Source organism: Pteropus vampyrus, unplaced genomic scaffold, assembly GCF_000151845.1.
Source record: "Pteropus vampyrus isolate Shadow unplaced genomic scaffold, Pvam_2.0 Scaffold354, whole genome shotgun sequence".
Classification (NCBI taxonomy): domain Eukaryota; kingdom Metazoa; phylum Chordata; class Mammalia; order Chiroptera; family Pteropodidae; genus Pteropus; species Pteropus vampyrus.
The window spans coordinates 487,008-510,732 of NW_011889135.1; the positions used below are offsets into that span (position 1 = coordinate 487,008).

The 23,725-nt window shown below is 37.2% G+C and overlaps 1 protein-coding gene across 6 annotated transcripts in view; it reads left to right on the forward strand.

Moving 5' to 3' along the window:
• KANK1 (KN motif and ankyrin repeat domains 1) overlaps nt 1-23,725 on the forward strand; it is a 191,103-nt gene that overhangs the window by 73,302 nt on the left and 94,076 nt on the right. The window contains exon 4 of one of the 6 annotated variants that reach the window (XM_023522688.1): nt 14,860-14,984. The exons of the other annotated variants lie outside the window; for them this stretch is intronic. The gene's annotated coding sequence lies outside the window, so the exon portion shown is untranslated. The remainder of the gene's footprint in view (nt 1-14,859; nt 14,985-23,725) is intronic. 6 annotated transcript variants of the gene reach the window in all.

A 23,725-nucleotide genomic window follows, 5' to 3' on the forward strand; every position in this document is an offset into this window, starting at 1 on the left:
AGCCCACCCCACTACTAACCCGTCTTTCATTATCCCCCAACACATTGCTGGCAGTCATTCTTAAATAGCTTTGAATTTTCTGCCAAAAGATCTTTTGCTTGTTGGCAGAGTCTGTGAATACCCAGTGTTCTTTTCTTTGGCACCATCCAAGGCCAGTTTGGGAATTTACTAACGTGTTCTAAAGTTAATGACTTTATTTTGTTCAGGACTAACTGAAAAGTTTAGCTGAACTCCAGAAGGCAGACAATATTCGAATTTTTGAGACAGTCACTGTGATGTTTTGTGTGTCCGAATCTCATATCTCACACCTCTCTACGCTTTTCCATGACTAACAAAGCAAAGCAGAGGAAGATGGTTTTGTAAAATGCCCAAAGAAAGCCAGATGGAAGTGAGGAATATGGGTAACCACAGTTGCTTTCCTCTGCCCTTAGTTTGTTTTATTTTTAAATAATTTTAAACTTAGAGAAATGTTGCACAGGTAGTACTAAAGTCATGTGTACCCATCAGCCAGCTCCCTCCAGTGTTAGCATCTTATATAATCATAGTATAATTACCAGAATATGGAGATTTAAATTGGTATGATACTTTTAGCTAAACTACAGACCTTATTAGCATTCCATCTGGTTTTCCACTAACATCCTTTCTGTTCCAGGATCTGATCCGTGATCCACACTGTATTTAGTTCTGCCTCCTTAACTTCTGCACTTCCTTAGTCTTTCCTTGTCTTTCATGACCTTGATACTTTTGAACAATACTGATCAGTTATTTTGTTGCATGATTCTGTCTTTGAGGTTTTCTGAGGTTTTCTAATGTTTACTTTGAGGTTCTGCATTTTGGGGAAGAATACCACAAAAGCAATGATGTGTTTTTTTGCCAAGTGCTTACTTGATGTCAGTTTCTCTTATTAATGGTGATGCTGACCTTGATCACTTGATTCAGATAGTTTCTCCTGGGTTTCTCCACTATAAAGTGACTAGCGTGCCCTTTGTCATTAATAAATATCCGGGAGGGAAGGGGGTGGAGATACTTTGAGACTAGGCAAATATCCTGTTTTTCCTCAAGCTTTCACCCACTGATTTTAGCATCCATTGGTAGATCTTACCTGCAATAATTATCACTATACTCTTTACCTAGTAGTGACTTTATATCTCCCTCATTCCATGTACATTTGTTTGTTTATTGAGATTCTTTTGTAACGAAGTGCTGTCCTTTGTTACACACACACATCACTATGGAATCATATACATAGTTATTTTATTCTATAGGTTCTAATCCGATACTATCATTATTTTATTTTCTTGCTCAAATTGTTCCATCGTTGGCCATTGGGAGTTCCATCAGATTGGCTGCAATGTCTTTTGACATGTTCCCATTCCTTTTCATTTTGTGGCATCTCCAGATATTACAGGCTTACCTTGTATTTTCCTTATGCTGGCCATGGAATCAGTCACTTCCTCAGGAGTTCTGGAATTTTTTATTGGAGAATGGTATTTAGAAACCAATATCTGTGTGTTAGATGTGTAAATTGCAACTGGGGTGCCATTGCTTCTATCGTCCACTAATTTTAAAGCAGGTTCTTCCTATGAACATGACACTGCTAGGTAATAAATAATTTTGATGTAAAATTATTTTGATTAGGCCACTCGTTGGTGAGTTGTTAAAAATCAGACAGAGGAATGTAAACAAATAGGTATCTTGACGATAGATGAGATGGGTTAACTTCTTTGTGGAAAAGTGCTTTTATATTGAAAGGCTTATGTTAGCATTCATACATCCTCAACATTCTTTTAATAACCTTCCAAGGACTTTTGACTCTCATTTTTAGTCTATTCCTTATTTTAAGGTATTGAATAACTTTTGGTTCTCTGTGAATTATAGAAGTAAATAGTATCAGATGTAGACCTAGTAGAATGTTTTACTCAGTGTCTAAGTACAGATTGATCATTCTATAATAAAAGAATTTTGTTTTTGCATAAGTTAGGTGTAGCACAAAATTTTTGATAAATTATTTATGTCTTTATAATTTTATTTATGAAGTCTTACAGGCAGAGAGCATTGATAAAATATTTTTATTACTTATAAGCTTTGAAGGCCTCTTTTTGTTGGAGAGCTAGTGGAATTCCTTTTGACTGATGCTTTTAACTCTTGCAAAATAGATCTTGCTTAGATGAAATTTTAATATGACTCTTTTATTATATCTCAACTCTTTTGGTCAGCAGTTTCTGTGATAATTAAGCATGAAATCAAGGCATTTTTACATGTGATTGGTAGAATTATAATAGTTACAGAGCATATTCATCTACAGTGATAATAATCTTCCTAAGCATTTTACTCTATTTCAGACTCATTCTTGGGGCTTACCACCTGTTTCTTATTTATGGAGAAAGAGTCTATTGTTCTTTCAAAATATAGACAGAAGAGCAGGTTTATGCCAGAATTTAAAAGATGAATCTTTTTCAAGGGCACTTTGCTCTTGACTTGGCATTTTGTGAGAAATTTCCATATTCTTCCCACTTTGGTGCACTTCAATTTGGAAATGGTATTAGGTAGAATATGGCACAAACCCCAGATGACAAATAAAGGTTGGTGTTGTAATGTTTTGAAAATATGGCTGGCTGACTCTGACCTCTAAATGCATAAGTTATCTTTGCCAGCAATAAGAGATCCTGAAGAGTTTGAAGTAGCTTTGATATCTAATCATCGTATGATCACTCAGCCAGAAGAATTTACTAAAAACGGCTTCTGTATCTTGCACTGAATTTAAAGATTAATAGGGTTCCTGGTTCCTGAGACTCTAGTTATGGAGAAAGACGCCACATTAACATTCAGTATTTCTTTACTCTGAATACTTCCTACATCAGTTGTCTTCTTTATCTTTCCCTAGTTCTAGAACAGAGAAATATCTTCCTTATTAATAAGTTTTAATATTTGTCCTATTATGAATTAAAACAATAAATGCAGCTGTTTAAATTTTTCTCTTTTAAAAATTCAAAATTATTTTGAACTTACCATGCTGGATTTTTTTATTACTATTATTAAGTTGTGGTTGAGGAGGCAGGTAGAGTGTCAGTGGCCCTTGATTTCAGCAAAAAGACATCTCATCTTACAGCATCTTAGCTTTGAAGTACCAGTTCATAGATGCATTAATGTCTAAGGTAAATGTTAAAGCTAATATTTCAAAGCATTATTCTGGTTCTTTTATTCCATCTCTTTCCTGGAGATGTGGTATTTTTAGTGATGCTAAAAATAACCATTTATTGAATGGGCACTATGTGCCAGACATTGTGTTGGACAGTTTGCATATACCGTCAAATTCAATCCTAATAGAAATCTCCTAATTTTTTTAGAAACCTAAGCCAGTGCTCAGAAGGTTAAATGATTTATATAAGATTGCACAGCTAGTAGTATGGTGTTCATTCCATATAATATACTATGGTTGTTCTCATGTCATAAAGATGAGACTGTCTTTTTGACTGCCTTTCCTTCTAAGTACTTAAAAAGTTTTTAAGCACTTCAGAGTATTTTTAAATGTTTTTTAAGTGTTAGTTTTTTATGTTCAGCTATTGTCAGGTTTTTGATTTCTAGACATAAAATAATAGCTATGAGGCAAGATAATTGCTCCCAGATGGGAAAATCGTGACTTTTCTTAACACTGAATATGACTTTTCTCTTGCATTTTCTACTTTCTGTGAATGGAAATCTCAGCCTTTGGGCTAGTGGAGTATAGTATTTAATGACAGAGAAAATAAGGCACTAAACATGACAAAATAGACTCTGAACACAAGTCAGTTGTAACTGCTTTGACCTTGAGTATGAATGCTCCTGGCTTCACCCTGCATCCAGTGACATTGTGCAGTTTTTGGATTCAGAAAGCCTGGCAAAACGATGGATGCAGTTGCAGCTTTATCTGGTAAAAATAAAAAGCTCTAACTCCAACCTCCCTTCCATTTATTATTCCTAAATCTCTACAGTGTGAGCTTCTGCTTATACTAAGCTCATGATGAGATCTTCCTTTGGAAGAAGGGAGTCTTCAGAAAAGGAGAAGGATAGATTTTCATCTGGGATATAATTAAAAACCTGCCTTACAGGTTCTGGACAAGTTGAGTCATAGGTATTGGGCTTAAGATGTAAAAGGATTTTGCTGTGGTTTGGGATGATTTGGGAATTTTAAGTTTCTTCATTTAATTTATTGGAGTGACATTGGTTAATAAAATTATATAAGTTTCAAGTGTACAATTCAGTGATACATCTATATGTATATTTGATTTGAGACTTTAAAGGAGCTGTCCAGCTTAAATAGTCTGAAAGCTGCCATCTTGGACGAAGAAAGGAAATGGAAGCGATCATAAATACAACAATAACAAATAACTTAAACATTGAAAGACATCATTTGGCTTGTGGTTTTAAGTATTTAAAAAATCGTGATTTTCATGTGAGTGCTGCTTCGAATATGAGATGGAAAACTAATTGTCAGAGTGTTTTCTATTTACTATATGTGCCTCTGAGATGGATAACAGAACCATTCACTTAAAACTAATCTTTTAGAGAAAGTTCTTGTCATTGTGTTGTTAAATAATTGAAGAAATGGTCATGTTGATATGAGGCTTTTATTCCTGGTCTGTTTTTTATTGGTGCTGAGAAGTATCTTATTACCACCTTGTATCTTAAATCACACCTAAAAAGTGACTAGAAAATGAAATGGCAAGAAAAGGTTGTTATCATTAAATATAATATTTGAAGACTCTTAAAAATTTGGGGAAATTGGAATAAGCAGAACACACTAAAGCCTGCCTGCCTGAAATCGGGTATATTACGACATGGGATTCATCTCTTGTCGTTAGGATTTCCTTGTTTTTGGATTCAGTGACCTCAGTGCAGTAAGAACTTCAGGTGTTCATGGAAGGAGAGTAAATTCTGGCCTCCTTGCTGTGAGAGGAAGGCCCAGGTAATAGTCATAGAATGACAGAGACCATCTTCCTCTGCCCCCTTTTGGTTCTCATCCTCTCCTCTTTGATTTATTTGCACCCCTTGCTTGGCTTAACACTCCTACTCAACTGAATCCATTGATTTCGACAAAACCCAGGGGTACAGAGGTCAGTTGGAGACTTTTTGTATGACTTGGTTTGATGGTTTCAGATAGGGTGTTTGAAGTAGGTATGGAGTAGTGAACAAAGCTTCTCAGTCCATTTTTTGAGATTCGAACTTAAAACAACAATGTTACATTAAAGCACTTGAGAGAATTCCCAGCCATTGGTCATTGGGGATACTTTCTGTTAACTTCTGAGGTGGTAAAGCTATTTTGGCTACATATTAAATACAGGAGAATTTAAGGTGTGTGTTATGTGATACTTAGGAACATAAGCTAAAAAATGCTAATTAATGTCAAGTTTATTTAACTCCAAATTACCTTGTTGATATACATCCAGAAATTTTTTAAATGGGGTCACGGTTCACATGCTGTTTGTGTATATTTCCACATAGCATTATTTTATGTGAATGTTTCCATAAATGGGCAGAAGTCATATGATGATCATTTTTATTAGGAGTGTAATATCCTATTGTGTTGATGTACCATGGATCTTGCTAAGCTGTCCCCCTATTTTGGATATTTAGCCTGTTTTTAATTTTCCCCTGTTATAAATACTAAGGAATATATGGAAAGGGCCTTTCTTGCTATAGTAATTGTTGAACATCTGCTGTATACTTGCCACAGCTGGCATCAGATACTGTAGCAGATGATAAATGAATGAGACACAGTGCTGTAGGGGATTTGAGGAAAGAGGGCGCCTTTCTGTCTAGCGTGATCAAGAAAGGCTCCATGGAAAAGTGGCATTCGATTCTGCGTCTTGAAGAATGAGTAGCAGTAAGATATGGGAAGATTAAACTCAAGCAGTGAGTCAGCAATTTAAGAATATTATGGTCGGAGTGTATAAGGTCCATCTGCTAAGATTCTAAAATTCATCTTACTAGAAAATATCTTGCTTTAAGAATGTGTCCTAAATATGCTTTAGAAAGAGTGAACTACAAGTGTATGATAAAAATGTTGTCAAAGAGATACTATATACAGAAAGTATGTTCTTGAGGTTTAAATTCTCCTATTGCTGGTCACTTTTTGATCTTCCCTAACAGTGATTCTATCCATCAGTCTGATGAGGGAGACTTAATATCTTATTACCAAATGATGAAAGAGAAGAATTGAAGTATGCCATTTTCTATAAAATGTGGAAAGTCATTAACATCACATGTACATGTGAACTCCAGCTCATTCAATTATTCATGTATGGATCAAGCATTTGGGGGAGAGTTATGTGCTAGATAGGCCAGAGCTAGAATAAAGAAGATTCCATCTCCCAGAGAAACTAATGGATTAACTAAAGAAAGACCCAAAATTAACAACCACAAAAATAAAACAAAATCTCAACAGTGTGGTAAGCTCTTTGCAGTTATACATAGGGTACTAGGAAGCCACAGGGAAAGGGTATCTAAAACTGGTAGGGGGCATCAGAGAAGGCTTCCTGGAGGAGGAAATGCCTACACTGAGTCTTAAAGAGTGGAAGGAATAGCAAAGAAGTCCTCCCATGTAGGCAGAGTGATCAGCCTGGGCAAAGGCAACAAAAGGTAAGAGAACATTAACCACTAGGAAACTAGTGTTGAAACTTCTCTGCAGCTGGAGAGACCAAACAATGAATGGGTGTGAATATAATGCCATAGAAAAATCTGAGTTAAAAAAAAAAGAAGCATCACATTTACCCAGGAAGTGACTGGCATGGTCCAGGCTAGCAATGTTGAGCATAGTGACAGGGAAAAGAGGGGATAGTGAAGGAGACCTTTCCGATCACTTGCTCTCCCTTAGTGCTTTGGTATGTGGGAAAGTGAACAGCTTACTCAAGAGCCACTATGCCCAGAATGGTATGCAGATGTGGTTTTGTAAGTGGATGAATACCTAGTGAGAATTATTTTATTATGGGTTAGGTGGTGACCAGGATGGGAAAGAGAACTGGTAACAGGATTAACTCATCTCTATACCCCAGATGGCATTTGGAGGGAGGGAGCACCAAGCCCATAGCACAGGCCTTATGTCCTGACTCTTCTCATTAGAGTAGGTGGTGGTTAAACAAGCTCTGCCATACACTAAATTCTAGTTCTGGATTTTAACCGTTCAGTTAGTTTTATCAAATTAATATGAGCATATTTTTCCTCTTTAAAAGGCAAAGGGGAGAGGAAAACCATGGAGCTTTTCTTTGGCATATAGCGTTGAATTTTGTATATAGTCTATATAATTTAAACATATGGCATATGTTATGTGTAAAAGTAAAAGTTACAATATAAGTCACTGCTTTTATATGACCACTGTAGCTGAAAAGGAGGTGGGCAAAATCAGTGAGCTTTAAAACAAAGTCCCAGCTTTCGTGGAATTTACATTCTAGTGGATTTGGATGGGATAAGACAGGCGACTGATTTGTTTTAAAAACCAAGAAAAACCTGGTGAAATGTAGTTATCCTCCCACATTTTTATTTTTAAATGCTTTGTGCCCAGAGAAAATGTTGGAGCTGGGATTTAAATTTTAATTTTATGAGTTTTCATGAGTCATTCTTTAAAATGGGCTTTAAACTGTTAATTAGTAAATGATAGCCTCTTTCATCTTCCTTAATTTTTTTTCCTTGCATGCTGTTGGGTCATTCAGAATGGCACTAAGGTTAAATCTGGAGCATCATAAGCCACTTGAAAACAGATGGTTAAGCCTGCTAAACACAGGTTCGATTGGGTACCTCTCCTGTGGGCTTGTTGGTTCATGTGCGGATTCCTGCTTCCACCCAGTTCCAGGACCAGCTGCACATACATGCCTCACCCTAGTCCAGGAGGGCCAGTCTGCTTTCTTCGCCCAGCCCAAGAGTAGAGTTCTAGAAAAATTTGCTTCCAGAACTATAAGAACTTCGGTAACTTCTTCCTTTCTTTATTCTCCTAACTTACTGTGCTGGAAGGAAATGGCATGGTAGGGTGGCAAGGATTTTTAGACAAAGAAAAACTGAAATGGATATGGTGTTGAAATTCAGCTGATTTGTAGGAAGCACCACAACAGTCCCCTTTCGTGTTCCTAGCCTCCTTTCTGGTTATCTGTAGTGTAACATTTGCGTTCCCTTTAAAAAATCTCCGGGGATGGGGAGGGAGGGTTATTTATTCAATACCATGGAATCTTGAAGGAAAAAATATAAAATTTTCAAAATTGTAATGATAATGACTTCATTTGCTGTGTATCACATTCTACATGACAATCAACCAATTCTCCTTTATTAATACTTGTGTATTCTCTCAAAGACCTAAAAGAAGTACTTTGACTTTTAAAAAATCTTTATTGACAATTTTATAAATAGAAAAATATCATTGTTTTAGAGCACCTAAGATGAAAATAGTTAACCTAAGGGCATTTTTATGTGGCATTATCAAGAGAGTTGAAGTTGACAAGGGTGGACTCTGCAGGCTCTACCTCAGGAATGGTGCACTCATCACCCTGGGCCAATTTGGTCGGTCTGTCTGTCCTCAAACCAGAGGGAAAAACAGACTTGACAAATTGTTTATAAAAGGTTGTCTGTTTTTAGGGTGTGGCTGTTGAACCACACCTGAGAAGCTACGGAGATGAAGCCAACTCATAAAGTTACTTAAGAGCCTCCACCCCAGCTGATGGTCCAGATTGTCTGCAAAGGAAGTGAACTAAGCCAGTGTTAAGACCTTGAGTGGGATAAGGCAGTGGCGATAATGCATAATGGATGCATTCATACACATCACTTCAATACAGCATTTTCTTGGATGGGAGCATGGGAAAAGGCACACGAGCACACACTCATGCTTCTTGTTAGCTTTCTGGGTCACTACTGACCTCATACTGTCCTTGCTTGCCCAGCTACCTATTAGACTTAAGCCTTTGTAAGTTCATCGAAAATCCTTATGGATCGAGAATCTAAAGGGAAGAAAACTTGATCTCTAACCCTTCAGTGAGTTGGTTGAAACAATAAAATTTAAAAAAAAAAAAGAGAGACCATTCACATATATAGCAGTTGGCTTTGACTAGAATAAATTTACCATGTTATAAAACTGATCATTGTGATGGTGTTACTATGACAGTATTTTAAGTTAGAAAGTACTTTGATAAGTTGATAGTTTATAAGTTAAGTGGACTAGTTTGTAAATTCTTGGAGAATTCCTTAAACTTCTGATTGCTACCTGAAGTTCACTTAAAATAGATATAATTGACGTTGATCCTGTGACCTATTTTGCCTTTTAAACCATTGGTACTTTTTTCATTTCCTTTAATGGACTTAAGTAAAATTTAGGAAAGCTTATAAATTCCAAAAAAGTTAACTTTAAATAAAGGAGAGGTAGGTCAATAGTTTGACACTATGGCAAAATTTATTTTCTTCAGATCATTGGTTAGCAAATATTTTATATTTTGTTAATGAAAATCAATAGAATATTTTAATTGCATAAAAATTCTACCACTCTAATATGACACATGGTTTCATCTTTCTTAAATATTTTAGTTTACATTTTATTTATGTGGTATACTTTTTATTTGTAATACTACTTGTAGTTTAGTTGTCACAGTTTCCCACTCATTTACAAGTGTTCCTGGCCTCCTTTCCCAGATGCCTATAGAGTAACATTTGTTTTTCCTTTTAAAAAGCCTTTATAATTACAATGGTAAATAATATTCAATTGTATTAATGTATCATAGTGTATTATCCATCTTTCTAATGTTAAAAATGTAGATTATATCTAATTATTTGCTATTTTAGACATCTCTGTAGTGAAATCTTTAGGCCATGATAAATTATTTCTTTGGGATAAATTCTCAAGAATAACTAGTTCAGAAATATGAACATGTTTTGATTTGGTGAAAGTTTATCAAAGACTTTCTAGATTATAAAAACAATACATAATCATCCTAATAGATTAGAATGGGACCTTAGTCCCACCCCCAAGTGAGCCATGATGAGCCCCTAAGCAAAGGTTGTATAGAATCCCTAAGCAAAGGTTGTATAGAATGAGAAAAGAAGGTTCTGATGAGTGGAAGGATATGGAAGTGGTGACGGTATACTATGTAGTTAAAAAATAAAATGAAGTACTTATTTATTTGTGTGATTTTAAAAGTAGAATCCAAGCAGTCTCCCCTTTGGACAAGACATAGAGGTATCCAGTGTTGGTTTACAAACAACCGGTTTGACAAAGTGCAGTTTCCTATGTCAGATAATGTTAAGTGATGTCCATGCACCCTTGACCCTGATCAAGAGATGGCTGGAACCAGCAGGCCCCAGCTTTTTTAGGTTTAAGGGTCATTTAGGAATGCTCGTAGATAAGAGGAGAACTGTATATTCCAGGCTCTGGACTTGGAAAGCTTGGAGAGTCAGTGGAGGCAGTTCAAGTGTGCTAAAGAGTGAATGCGCAAAAAAAAAAAAAAGTGAACATGCTTCTGGCTGCATGTCTGTGACCTGAGTGTCTTTAACATTTGGTTTCATCTTCTAGAGCCACAGCAGAAATCAGGTTTGTGGTCTTTCTTTTTCTGGGAATTGTGATTGAGCAGAAGGAAAGAAGCTAATATATAAAACCACTCTTTACAAATGTGTTGATTTCCTCCACTAGCCCATAGATAAATAATGCAATGGTATTCTCCTATTTGGTTGTTTCATTAAATGGTTTTGAATTATTTGTCTTTGAAAGGAGATGTCTTCTGTGTCCTGTACTCACTCACTTTGCTACTTTGGCCTGAGTATAATTAGGTTACCTTATCATTCTGCCCACCAGTTCTATCTCTATCCTCCCATCCCCGCATATGAAGGGAAGGTTGGCATGACATGCATGGTAGTTTTCTGGCCTTTAGGGGTGTTGTGTGTTAGCTGTCAGCCCCCAGAGTTCCATTTGCTAGTATTGGGGCCAGTCCACAGCATTCTCCTATGAAAACAGGCAAACTAGGGATCTTTTAGTAAGTCACAAACAATTGCACTGAAGCAAAAGTCCTGCTAACTGGGGCATGTTCTTTGCTGATTGACTGTGTGCATTAGTTTCCAATTTGTGAAATTGAGTGTCTAGACTTATCTCCAAGACCGTGTCTAGGACATAGCTTGGAAGAGAAGGAGGCCTCAAGTGACCACCGAAATTGGTATAAAAACCACGAGACCCATGTCCCCTGACATGTTTTTCAGACATGTATTAGCACTTGCTTCCTGCACAGAAGCTGGATTCAAACAAAGGAGCTACTGAGGGAAGTTATGCTTCACTTCACTTTTTAATAAAATATAGTGTCTATCTCATTAGATATGGGTATGTCTAAAATTCAGAACCTTAGATCCTAATTCTCTGACCTGCAGATGATACCATCGTTTAGTTTCCCGGGCATTAAAAAAACTGAATATTTAATACATGTAGAGGAATAGACGGAATGCAACAAAGACTTGACTTTTATAATATACATTAGACATATAAAAGATGTTCCATTTTTCAAAGAAGTTTCCTCTATTTCCCTGTTTTTTTTCTAGCTTCCTCAGAGCAATAAACAATAATGACTACACTCAGTTAAGCTGCTCCATTGTGTTGGACAGTAGTTTTATCTTCATGTTTCAAGTCATTATCATTTCCAAAAACTACCTTCCATTTGACTGCATAGTCTCACTGCTCTGTTTCACAGTAAAATTGTACTGTCCTTAAATTAGAACCTGAAGAAAAGCTAGAGGCCCAAGGATTGCTAGGTACTGATTTAGTAACAGTGTCTGTTGGCACAAACCTTATACTTATTCATATTTCTAAAACTGCAATAATAGAAATGAAAGTTACTTTAACGAAAAAGGAACTCAGAAATGAGGTTATTAAATATAACTAAATACATTTTAAATTTAAATCTAAATGCCATGTGTTTCCTGTGTAGTATCAGGTAAATAAATATCCTGAATTTTAGTCTCAGAGAAAAAGGTCAGAGATAGTTACAGAGAGGTATTTCATCTCATTAGGCCTATTTAAAAAACAATGAGATCCTTTGGGACTATCAGTCTTTTTTTAAAATCAGATTTCTGTGGATCCCTTTGTTGGTAATCCATCTATGCTGTCCCTTTATCATCTACTCTGCCTTTGTTTTTATTATTGGATTCTCCTATACCTTTTCTAGGCCAGCATGACTAACTGAGGGACAAATCAGAGGATATGTGTGTGGCTCCAGGAGTTTTTGGTAGATTCAGAGCAGAACTGGAATGCATACCATTGTCTCCGGCCTGAGCTCCAGAACAAGAGAGCACAGACCGGCCTGGAGGTGCTGCACAGTTCCCAGGCCATAGCCTATCCCCGCCCAAACCCTCTGGCCCATCAGGTCCCACTCACCTTCCCCCCAGTCTTATTTCAGCCGTCTGTCTTTATCACCTTGGCCATTTAACTTGTGTGTGCACATGCCTGTACATATAAAAATACGATGTTTTGAAATAAAATCTGCTTTTATTTGCATGATGAACACACATATTACCTATAATACCCCCTATACCAACCCACCCACACTTCTTACACTCTACTTTGCTAATAGGAAATTATTAGTTGTTTTGTGCTTTTGGCAGTTCTGGAACAAATAGAGTCAAGTATTGAGACTCTTGGGTGTAGGACTGAGAATGTAATTTTTGCAATCTGTAGCTTTTTAATAGATAATTATGAGAGATAAGAAAGGGAATTTTGATATGAAGTTTGAGATGTCCCAGTGATGACCTCTCAGTGGGTATCATTATCTAAACAACAGTGATTGAATGCAGTTCAGCAGTACGTAGGTAGGATTTATTAAATAAGCACAGCATATGCTAAAGTGGTAATAAGGTAGCCGACATTGTTTCTTGATGGAGAAAGGAGAGCCTTTGGGATTTCAGAATTGTCCTCTCATACCTGTTGCTATAACAGTTTATATTCTGCCTTTGAACAATTTTTAAAAATTTTTAATGTAAACATATATAATATAAATACGTGAATCACTTACTTAGAAATGAGACCAAGTGCAAACACAATGAGACACAGTGCTTCTGTGGAATGGGAAATAAAGAATCCCTTCAGCTGAAGAGGTTGCCCTTGACCAGATATCTTAGGAGGCCATACTGGAGGGTGAAGAAGACAGCAATGATAAGTGATAATGTCTTTGATGATGGCAGTAATATCAACCCCAGTTTAGGCCATCAGCAGTCTACTAATGAGTTAACAAGTGGAAAGGGAACCCTAAGAGTTACCTACGGCAGGACTCACTAGGGCCAGTGATATTTGTCTTCCATGTATTTATGCTTATATGATCAGAGTCACAGCAGGAGCATCATACAAATAATGGTAATGGAATTTGTTTAGACATACCCAATCTTGTTTCAAAAAACACAAACCTTAGGGTGGCTTAAAAGGTTATACAAAGTAAAATTAAAAATCAATGTGTGAGGATATCAGGACAGATGGAAATAGCAAGAAGAGGAGATGAGGAGTGAAGATAGAGATCGCATGTATGTACTGCGTAAGGTCTTGTAAGTTCACTGGAAATAGGCCACTGCTTTGGCTCTTGTGTTCCCCAGCAGCCAAGTTAAAGGGAATTGTGGCCAGATAGATAGTTCACAAGGTCTTTAAGATTCAATAAACTAGTTACTCAGGAAAGGCACAAGTTACTCACCATACAGGGGACAGACAGGTGGGCCATGCCATCAACAACACGGTGAGAGTAAGTACGGTCATTGCTGGAAGTAAAGCAGAGCTTTGATATTTTACAAGAAAATAGAATTTGCTTGTTTGATCCTATCGTGCTCATTTTTATTTACTAATTACATTGGATAATAATACATGGAGTACAAACTTTCTCTTAGTAAGTTTTTTCCTCTTCTATTATAAAAGAAGTGATACTTCAAATGAGATTAAAAATAGGATACTTACATTTCCCAAACTCTGCTTTAAAATTAAAGGGCTCGTGCCTTAAATTTTTATGACTTTCTGGTGTAAAAAGGACTGTATTCACTAGATGGCAGTATCAACAGCCTTTTGGGAAGTTAAATGGGATCATGTATCTCTTGAGTACTGAAAATGTGGAAAAGTAGGAAAACGATTTGAACATACAGGATCTCATATCTACATCCTTACGAAAGGGAATTTTCCATTTCCTCCTCCCTTTTTCTTTCGGGGCCGGGGAGGAGGTACTATACACAGCTGCGAGCACGCCTGGGTAGCACTGGAGGGGCACTTTTCAACAGCAGTCTCCCAGTCCTCATGCATGCCATTTCTAGCAGGGTTTCCAGTTACTTTCCTTTGCTGCTTTCCGTGTGAACCTTCAGGTGGATGTCACAGGGCAGGAGTTACTGACCATCATTTTGGGACCAGCTGTAGGATGATGGTATATTGGTAAGGTGCAAAACTGTGTTTAATAAGTGGGAATAATGTTTAGACCCTTAAGTGTTTACTCATTTATCATTTCTAGCATCAAAACAATGTGCTCTCTCTCAGGAAATGGTGATTTATTTCTCTTTATGTAAAAATCTTTCGCCCATTTCCATCACTGAGGAGAGATCACATACTTTTTCATAGTTTTTTTTTTTTAATGAAAAAATAGATTCATTTTAAAATCATAATGGCATAAAATTAATGGTATTTGGTTGAATTTTCGGATTTCTGCAGTGAGAATTTAAGTTTTGTAGAAATTTAGGACTTTTGTAGGATTTCTTTAGCAGGTGAGAAGTCATAGAAAAATTGATTTCTGGCCTATTCCTCAAGGCAGTTTCTTAACAGCAGTGCTGCTGGTGTTCTGTGTAGGACACTATTCATTATGTGAGATTGTCACCTGTGCTGCAGGGTATTCTGCATCCCTGGCTCTTGTCTTCTAGATGCCAGAAGTGCCCATCAGTCATTTGTGACTACCAAATAACACACAAATTTCCATGTGTCTCCATGGAGGGGTGAAGAGGAGGGAATTGACACTGCCCAGAGAGCTGCTGGACTAAGTAGTGGTGTAAGTAGTGGAACTTGTGGAACTTGTGAGATTATGTGGGCATAATCTCTTTAAAAGATTGTACATTAACAATGTTATATTTTTAAAAATCACAACCTTATTTGCATTTATTTATGGGTTGTGATTTGGATTAATTCTACATAAGCACAATTTTTTACATAGTATAAACTTGTAAATATGTAATTTTAGGGTATACTTCTTATATAACTGTATCAGGTACGTCTTCTAGTACTCCTCATTGTTTTTCTGTTAGTGTACACGTCATGTCCAGATAGTCTGTTATGCTCCACCTTGCTTTTCCCACCCCTTTTGAGATAACTTTATTTGAAAGTTAAAACCATTTATTTTTTTCTTATGTGAATTCTAGTACCATTTTTTTAGATCTCTAAAGTATTTTTTTGCATTTAATCGAAGTTGTTAATATACAGATGACTTAGGTTTGAATTGTATTCATTGCTGTTTTTATCAATCTGGTTTTATACTGTCAACATAAGAAACATCCAGACCTGTAGAGAATTTTTATAAGAATTTATTTGAGCCAAAAAGAAGATAATGCCTGGAAGCAAGAACTCAGATGCTCCAGAGAATGACAGTTTTGAAGTTTCATTTATACATTTGGAAATAAGGAAGGAATATAAGGAAAATTATAGGAAAGATTAGATTACAGGATAGTTGACAAGATTATATGCTCCCTCAAGGGTGGTTTCTCCTTTGAGAGGCCTGGAAAAGAGGATTACTTCTGACATTTTAAAGGTGTGTTAACCTAGATGCATAAGAACAGTGGACAGGGCTGGCTTAAAAACTTTTACTAAAGAATTGTAGGCCTGGGACGTGACTACCCACCATAACCTGCCCAGTTAGGAATTGGTAATCAGATCACCCTGTGAGGTTACTTTCAGTTACTAAACTTGTATATCTCCCCTTTTTCATCCACAATAGGTCTTCTTTGCTAGACTTCCCTTTTTTCCTCCCATCAAAGTTTTATTCTGTAGGAAGAAACCTTGCCTGTGTTCTCTGACCCTCACTGATCTCACCTGCCCTGAGGACGGTTTGGTGCCCACATGCTATTCATTTCTAGTCTGTGCTAGTTGAGAAGAGGGCTAATCTCGTTTCCTTTCTCTTTTTCTTTTCTCATCAACTAAACTTAAAAGGACCTGGACCATAGAATTTCTATTTGTTTTCATGATACTTCACACAGGGCCAATCCATAGTGTACCCCTAGGTAACGCCTTGGTTGATTGGTGTGTTCCCAGATGATTTTCTCTGTTTGGTCTTTGCACTGGTGCAGTTACCACCAGCTTCTGGTTGTAGGTTAGGTCACCAATAAAGTATGTCCAAGACATTAGGAACAAATTTTATATTTGACCATTGATGTTTAAGGACACAAGACAGGGGTAGAAGAGAGCCCAGGTGGCACCTGACCTAACAAAAGATGCATGAGTAATGAAAGAGAGAAGAGGGAAAACAATTGCTCAGTCCAGCTGGAAGAATGCTGGCTTACTTTGGTCCTTGGTATGCCAAGGTCCAAGACAGTGCCAACTGATATGTGTTCTGCACCTGAGTTGCTACTACTCGCTTGCCCAGACAAGCCTCTTCAGGCACAAAAGCCTAAGGAAAGGCTTTCATGTTAAGGAGCAACAGGGACTCTTCTGCATTTATCATTCCTGGTGTTACCTCGCCACCAGGCTAGCATTCCCCTTCACCCCCACTCCCAACCCCTACCCACTCTACTCAGTAAAGAAATGCTGTTTAACGATAAAGAGTTCAGTCAACAAGATGGAATTTTAAGGTTTAGGTATTCTTGGGGACTCTTTTGGGTTACTAGGCCTTTAACTTTTATCTAATTCTTAGAACTGCCTTATTATAAGATCTATCTGTGGGGACTAATGTTAAGCTGTTTTGAATTTCACTTCAGTGACTCCTTAGGGGCTGGTTGATATTCTTTCTGCCCATGTCTGGAGCATCTGGATTAAAGATGGCAGATATTGTGCTGATTGTTAGACTAGACACTTTAAATGCTGATTAAATTTCTGTCAAACTGCACAACTCACATCTTCATTTTAATATACAAAACCTTTGTTTGCGACTTTTCCAAGCTGTCATTTAACCTAAAAGCTGATTGTCCCCACACCCTTTAAGGAAATGTTTGATTTATAGTCAATTGATACCTACCAAATTTCACCATTGAATTTCCGAATACTTCCTGTCACCCATTCAAGCTTTATTAAATACCTAATGTAAGACACTAAGTATCAATCAAGATAGTAATTATTTTACATGACCCCAAATCTCAGTGGCTCTTAAAACAAAGATTGATTTCCTAGTTGTCCTACATGTCCCTTGTGGGTTAGCTCCAGCTCTGCTCTGTGTTGACCTCAATCTATTGATGGAACAGCCTCTATCTTCAGAGCAGAGGAGGAAAAGAGAACAAGGTGAGCTTCTCAAACTTGCTCCTAGAAGTGATAGGAGGTCACATGGCCATTGCCCAAAGCAAGTCACATGACCACACTTGAGTTCAATAGGGTGGGGATATGTAATTCACCTTTGAGAAGGAGCAGGAAATTTTAATGAATAGTAGTAGTATAATCTACCACATCTCTGAAAATGCAGTCCCCACCCCTGAAGATCTTAATATTCTGAGAAAGAGTAGTTTTTGTTCAATTTTTCAAAACAGTACCATGAGTGAATGGTAGGTTATGTTGATTTTTTTTCTCTTCCATTCTTGCAAGGAATCTACTATTATGTTTAATAAAGCATAATAGTCATGATATATTTGAGCTATCTTTAAAATTATTGTACAGCAGCTTAATTTACCAATTATCAGTGGCTTCATTTAGCAGTTTGTATTCTACAACTGTAACTTGTTGGCTTTGCTGTTAAACATTTACATTTCAAAACCAGACATGTCTTTTGCCTTCAGAAGGTAAATGGCATCAGTTGCGGGGAATGATAAGGGAGCAGGAATGAGGGATGGCAGATGTTTAGTATCTTGGATTTTATTTCCTTATTAATTTTCTTGAAAGAAAAAAATGTCAGCACTCGCTCATGTGGTTATATCTGTTTAGTTTTAAATGATACTTTTGCCCTTGGCCAAAAGCCAGCCTGGCAGGAAGAGCCCAGTGTCGCCCTTAAAGCTATTCAGTGGTGATAAGGAGTCAGCTACTCTTCTTTCATCTGGGACTGGAGGCGAGCAAAATGTGCTGGTAGGAAGAGTTGCTTCCTGAGCTGAGTTTTTCCCACCATCGGCTTAGGCAGATAGGCTTCCACTCTACACCTATCTTCTTTGGCAGAAGCTCAGATCAGCGGGCCATTTCCTGACACATACCTATATGCACTCTGAATTGCCTGTTCTGTTTTCCTCTTTCCTGCTCAGATTTCTCTCAGGAGTAGGCTCCACTTAAAACTTATCACTTTTTGTTTAAAAGAAAACACCTATAGAATATAATATCTTACAGAAAGAGGGTGTGGGCAGAGTGGAGGAAGAAATGAATCCTGGCTGTTGTCAGTCATTAGTATTTATGGAACCACCCTCCGGATGCTATTCTGGGCAGTTAGTTATCAGAGAAGTACCCTTGGCCCACCTGCCTCCTGTTATCCACCCTGCACTCAAGGCTTCATCCTGAGATTATTTCTACTAGTTCTACCCATGGAATTCAGCTTCCTTTGTATAATAACAATATTTCCGAGAATAAAATAGACAGATCTAGACCCCATGTGGTGTAAAATTGTGGCATTCCTTGAGACAGTAAAGGGATCTCAGTTCCAGATCACATTTTTAATGCAAGAAGCAGATATTGTCTCATTGCTAAAATATTTACCAGGACATAATGTGTTTTACAGAGAGAGCGCAGTTTTTAAAAAGCACACTCTCTCCTAGACACCTGGTTCACTGCTTCACACACACGGTAGGCACCCATGAAATAATTTTTTTAAATGACAGTGAATGGTAGAGCTTGCCCAGGTTTTGAAACAATCTCCAGCCACAGCACCCCAATTCGTCATCTGGGAAAGGATGCTTTGATTCAGTAGGAAAGCTTGTGCGCAACTGGGTGGGGAAGCAGACTTTTATCTTCTAGTTCCAAATGGCTCACATCTGTCCCGAGGCAAAATTGGCTGCACCCTATTATCCCAAGTACAATCTGTGGCTTCTGTTAGGACAAACTTACCTGCCACTTTAAAATAGAGAATAAACTTGTTGATGAGAGAAGTAGGGAATTATTAATTAATTTATTAATAATTATTTGGTTATATTGTGACTTAAAATATTTTTAAATGTGAACTTAACATTTTTTAAACTCACATTCACTATCTGTTGGTGAAAATTTATAGCACTGTTAGGAGAAAAAAATGGCCATAACTAAATGCAAATCTCTTTTTTTAAAGAAATGCTTTCCCAGTTCAGATAGAAGCCTCTTTGTATGGCTGAATCTACAGTTCTTTCTCAGAGTCAATATTTGTCTCAAAGGAGTAAGGTTTACAGTACTTTTGAATTTGGAGGTTTGGGGGTGGGTGTCTTATTCGTGCCTCAAAAATAGTTTTTATAATGTTATTTTTTAAGTCATACAGTCTTTAGAGGTATCAAGATATGTAACCTCATTTATCTAGTTAGGTGGGAGATAAGGCAGGGGAGAACGGAGCGATGAAATCAAGGTTTCCACATTAGCAGTGAGCTGGTATCATAGTAACTTATTCCTCGGGACAAGATGCTGTACATAATTTTCTCTTTACATATCATTAGATTTGATTAGGCCCAGTTGCTTTAAATTTTGAAGATGTATTTTCACAAAGAAGAGCTGACATTAGTTGAGCATAGCTAAATCTACCATTCATTTAGAATCAAATGAACTACTATATAATCACAGATTTCCAGTGTTCAGTTAAGAGACAGAAGAAATAATGATATTTGATGATCTACAAGTAATTTTGCCTTTGATTTGTGGGGTGCATGCGGACTGTGAAATACAGATTTCCTCAAGTCAGCCTTACTGTAATTTTCAGAGTTTTATATACAATAGATTCCCAAATTAAAATGTTAAAATTTATTAAAATATTGGTAATTTACTAAAACTTTAAAAGAAGCAGAATCTTCCTCGGGTGGGATTGTTTTTCCAAAAGTATTTAGCTGGTATAAATTCTTTTGTCGTAGCCTGGGTTGTCAAGTTCAGGTCTAGGCAGGCCAGAAGACGTTGTCCAGACGTAGTGTCTTCTGAAATGCTCTTACTCTTCGTCACTCAGCATCATTAGCCACATCCCATTCCTTTCCCACCCTCTCTTGGAAATGGGACGTTAACTCTTTAACAACTCATCACCTAAAACTTCTTTCATGGGCCAAGGTAAACAAGCAACAAGTAATTCTTTGCAAGAAAAGAAAAAATATTGATTAAATAATGAGATAGAGTAGAACTAGGGAGGGATATAAGATTTGAAAAAAATAAAAAGTGGCATTTCTTTTTTCAGTGACTACAGCCTAGTGAACAGTTTTACTTTTGACTTGATTATAAGGTACTAGCTTGCTAATTGAACTGATAAAATTTCAGATGGAAAATTAGTCATCATTTGATTTACCAGAGTTAAGCTTCTTGAGCCACATTCTCTAATTTGTTTTATCTGGTTTATCTGAATCTTCATTTAAGGGCCAAACTGCCAAAATGCTTTCACAATGCCCAACACCAGAAATTTAAGGTATTTAATTTACTCTCTCCTGTTTTTAGGCTTCTTACCTAAAGTCCACTTAAGAATTTGACTTTTAGGCCTCATCTGATAAGGGTAATGAACAGTTGACAGCTATCAGATAACATGTCAGCGGGCTAGAAATACTCCAGTCATCTTGACAAAAAAGAATCTGAGTCCACGCGAGATTTCTGACCATGTGGCCCATTATGCTGAAAAAAATAAAAAACGGCCTGAGAGGCCTTACGATGCAATCATTTCACTGATGAATCTACTCTGTACTACAAGGAATAGCAATTCTGGGCAGTTAGAGATGAAAAGTCTATAACCCTGTGATAGTCCATTCCTTTTTTTCCTATGACTAATTAAAATTCTGCCAGCCAGAGTTGATTTCTTCTTTCTCTCATCAGGAGCATTAGTTGTCCTCTTTTGAGCAGAGCCTACTGCAAATGCAGCTTAAATCCCACTTTCCAGCCCAGCCTACTCTCTTACTTGCTCTTACAGCATCCATTGTGGCATCTTGCTATTGACCTTAACATGCGGACTAGCCCTTGCTAGTGGAGGCGATGTAGTCCAGACATGGGAGATGAAGAAATCCAGAGACTCTGCCAGATGAATTTGGTTCATCCTGGGGACCTCTGATATTGCTTAAGCCTCTTGGGAAGAAAGAGAAAAGAAGAGAGAACAAACCCAAAAAACTGCCTTAGGAAACTTATGACAAGAATAAATGATAGGTTCTCCTGATAAGATAAGCAGATTATAGCTAAAAACTTACCTGTTAGGTTAATTTGCTTTTTAACCACATCTAATCTCCTGAAGCCAATATCGAAGCCCCTTACCTGGTTGGAGGGAGAACCTACAAGAGATTAGAAAGACTTTTAAAAGAAGTTTTCTAGGTGTATTTGTCCTTTCTCAATCATGCACAAGCTTCTGAGGAGTCTTCTCAGTGTGTCAAAGGGCTTTTGCACAATGCTGTCTCCAGTAAAATTAGCCTGATTATTTGTTTCCTCTCCCCAGAATGGAAATATGAACCCATTGGGTTGAGTAACATCTTGCCCCTTTAGTTCTAAGGAGCACAGGGATTCCCATATTAGGTTAGGTTAGTGGATTTAGACCCTGGCTGTACATCGTCAGTATTCCCAGTGAGTATTTTTTTTCTTTTCTTTTTCTTTTTTTTTTCCTATTATTTTTTCCTTCTTCCCTCCCTCCCTTCCTCTGTCCCTCCTTTCCTCCCTCCCTCCCTCCCTCTCTCTCTCTCTCTATCTCTTTCTTTTCTTCATTATTTTTTTTTTAATGCACTTACTGGGACCTCACTACAGACTTGTTGAATCCATCTCCTGGATTGGGAGCTGGGCTAGGAGCTGGACTTGGGTGCTCGGATGCTTGGGCTGCAGGAGCTCACAGAGCTTGTTGGAGAAGGCAGAGGGGTGGACATCTAATTACTGCAAGGCATTTTAAATGCTCTGTGAGGGCCAAGCTTCTGCTGTATGCAAGCCACTGGCATTCGCTGAACGTCCCCTGTGTGCTTGATGCTGTATATATGATTTCACGTTTTTTCATCACCTTGCGAAGTAGGCTTTTAGTTACTCTTGCCGATGAGGAAACCTCAGAGAGGTTAAACTACCTGTCACAAGTCAACTAGTGGCAGAGCTGAGAATTAAACACAGGACTGTCCTGTATCCAAAGCCTGTGTCTAGTCCCCAAAGGACTCTTCAAAGTACTGAAGCTCTGTCACTCACACATTTTAGCAAACCTAGTTCAAATCTAGGTACCCAGGGATCCGGTCAGCACTTTTATCAGTATCATGAGATTTTTAATTTGTCTAAAACATTTTTTCTTTTACTTAGAATCTGCATTTTAAAAATAAGACTATTGGTTTGCTAAAAATAATGCATATATAGTTTAGCAGATTTTACCAGTATAGAAAAATAGAGAGGAGAAAATTAAAATAATGCAGGAATTCCACCACATTATTAAATAGTTATTTCTGGATAGTAACATCTTAGCTGTAAAAGACTATTTTACCTCTCATGCTTATTATACAAGTATAAGAATCTATATAAATTTTCATATTTGAAGCATTGTAATAGATCAAAGTATTTTTCTCAAAAGCCTTCTGAGATACAAAAGAATATGTTTATGTAAAGAGGTAAATGGTTTGCCCAAGTTCAGATGCTTAGTTATTGATGATTCATAGATTCTTAATGACAGAGCTCAGATGATATACCTGGGGTCTCTGGACTCATGATTTTCAAAAATTAAATTTACTAATTTTTCTTTTTTTTATATGAAGTTTATTTTTTCATTCAAATTGTTTTAACCCTTCCTTAAACCTCTAGCTACAGTTGGTTTTTAGAGCTTTCGTTGTCCTGCTGTGTCATGGGACTTTACAGGGTATGTAAAGAAGAAGGGAATAGGGGAGCAGTCTAATCTGAGCCTGTTGAAGAATACCGGAAATCTGCTTAAATTTATTTGGAATTGATGACTTGTGTTTTCAGTCTCTATACAAGACTTCCCTTGGAGCAAGAAGACTCTGGTCATCTGTTATCTCTTTACTTCATGCCCCTCTCAAGCTCTGATGGGGCACTGCTCTAGGTATGGTGAAAGACAGCTACAAGGATAAATAAGGCATTGGGTCCTTGCTTGGAATAAGCTTGAAATCCAATGGGAGCAAAAGATCAATGCATAAATAATTACTTAAATTTCAAATGAATCTAGTGTGTACCTGGAGAGCTGCCTAGAAGCACCCTAAAAGTTGCAAATTTCAAATGAATCTAGTGTGTACCTGGAGAGCTACCTAGAAGCACCCTAAAAGTTGCATTAAAAAACAACAGACCAATATCTCCTTTAAAAGTACAACTAAAGAATAGTATTAGTGTACACCTGAAACTAATAAAATATTGTATGTTAGCTATATTTTAATAAAAATCTTTAATTTAAAAAATTCAACTAAAAACAAAGTAAACTTCTTACTAAACCACCAATAAGAACCTGTCTCTAAGGAGGAGTTGATGGGTGTTCATTCAGACAGTCCTTAATTTAAAGCTTTAACCTTGACATGGACTTACTTT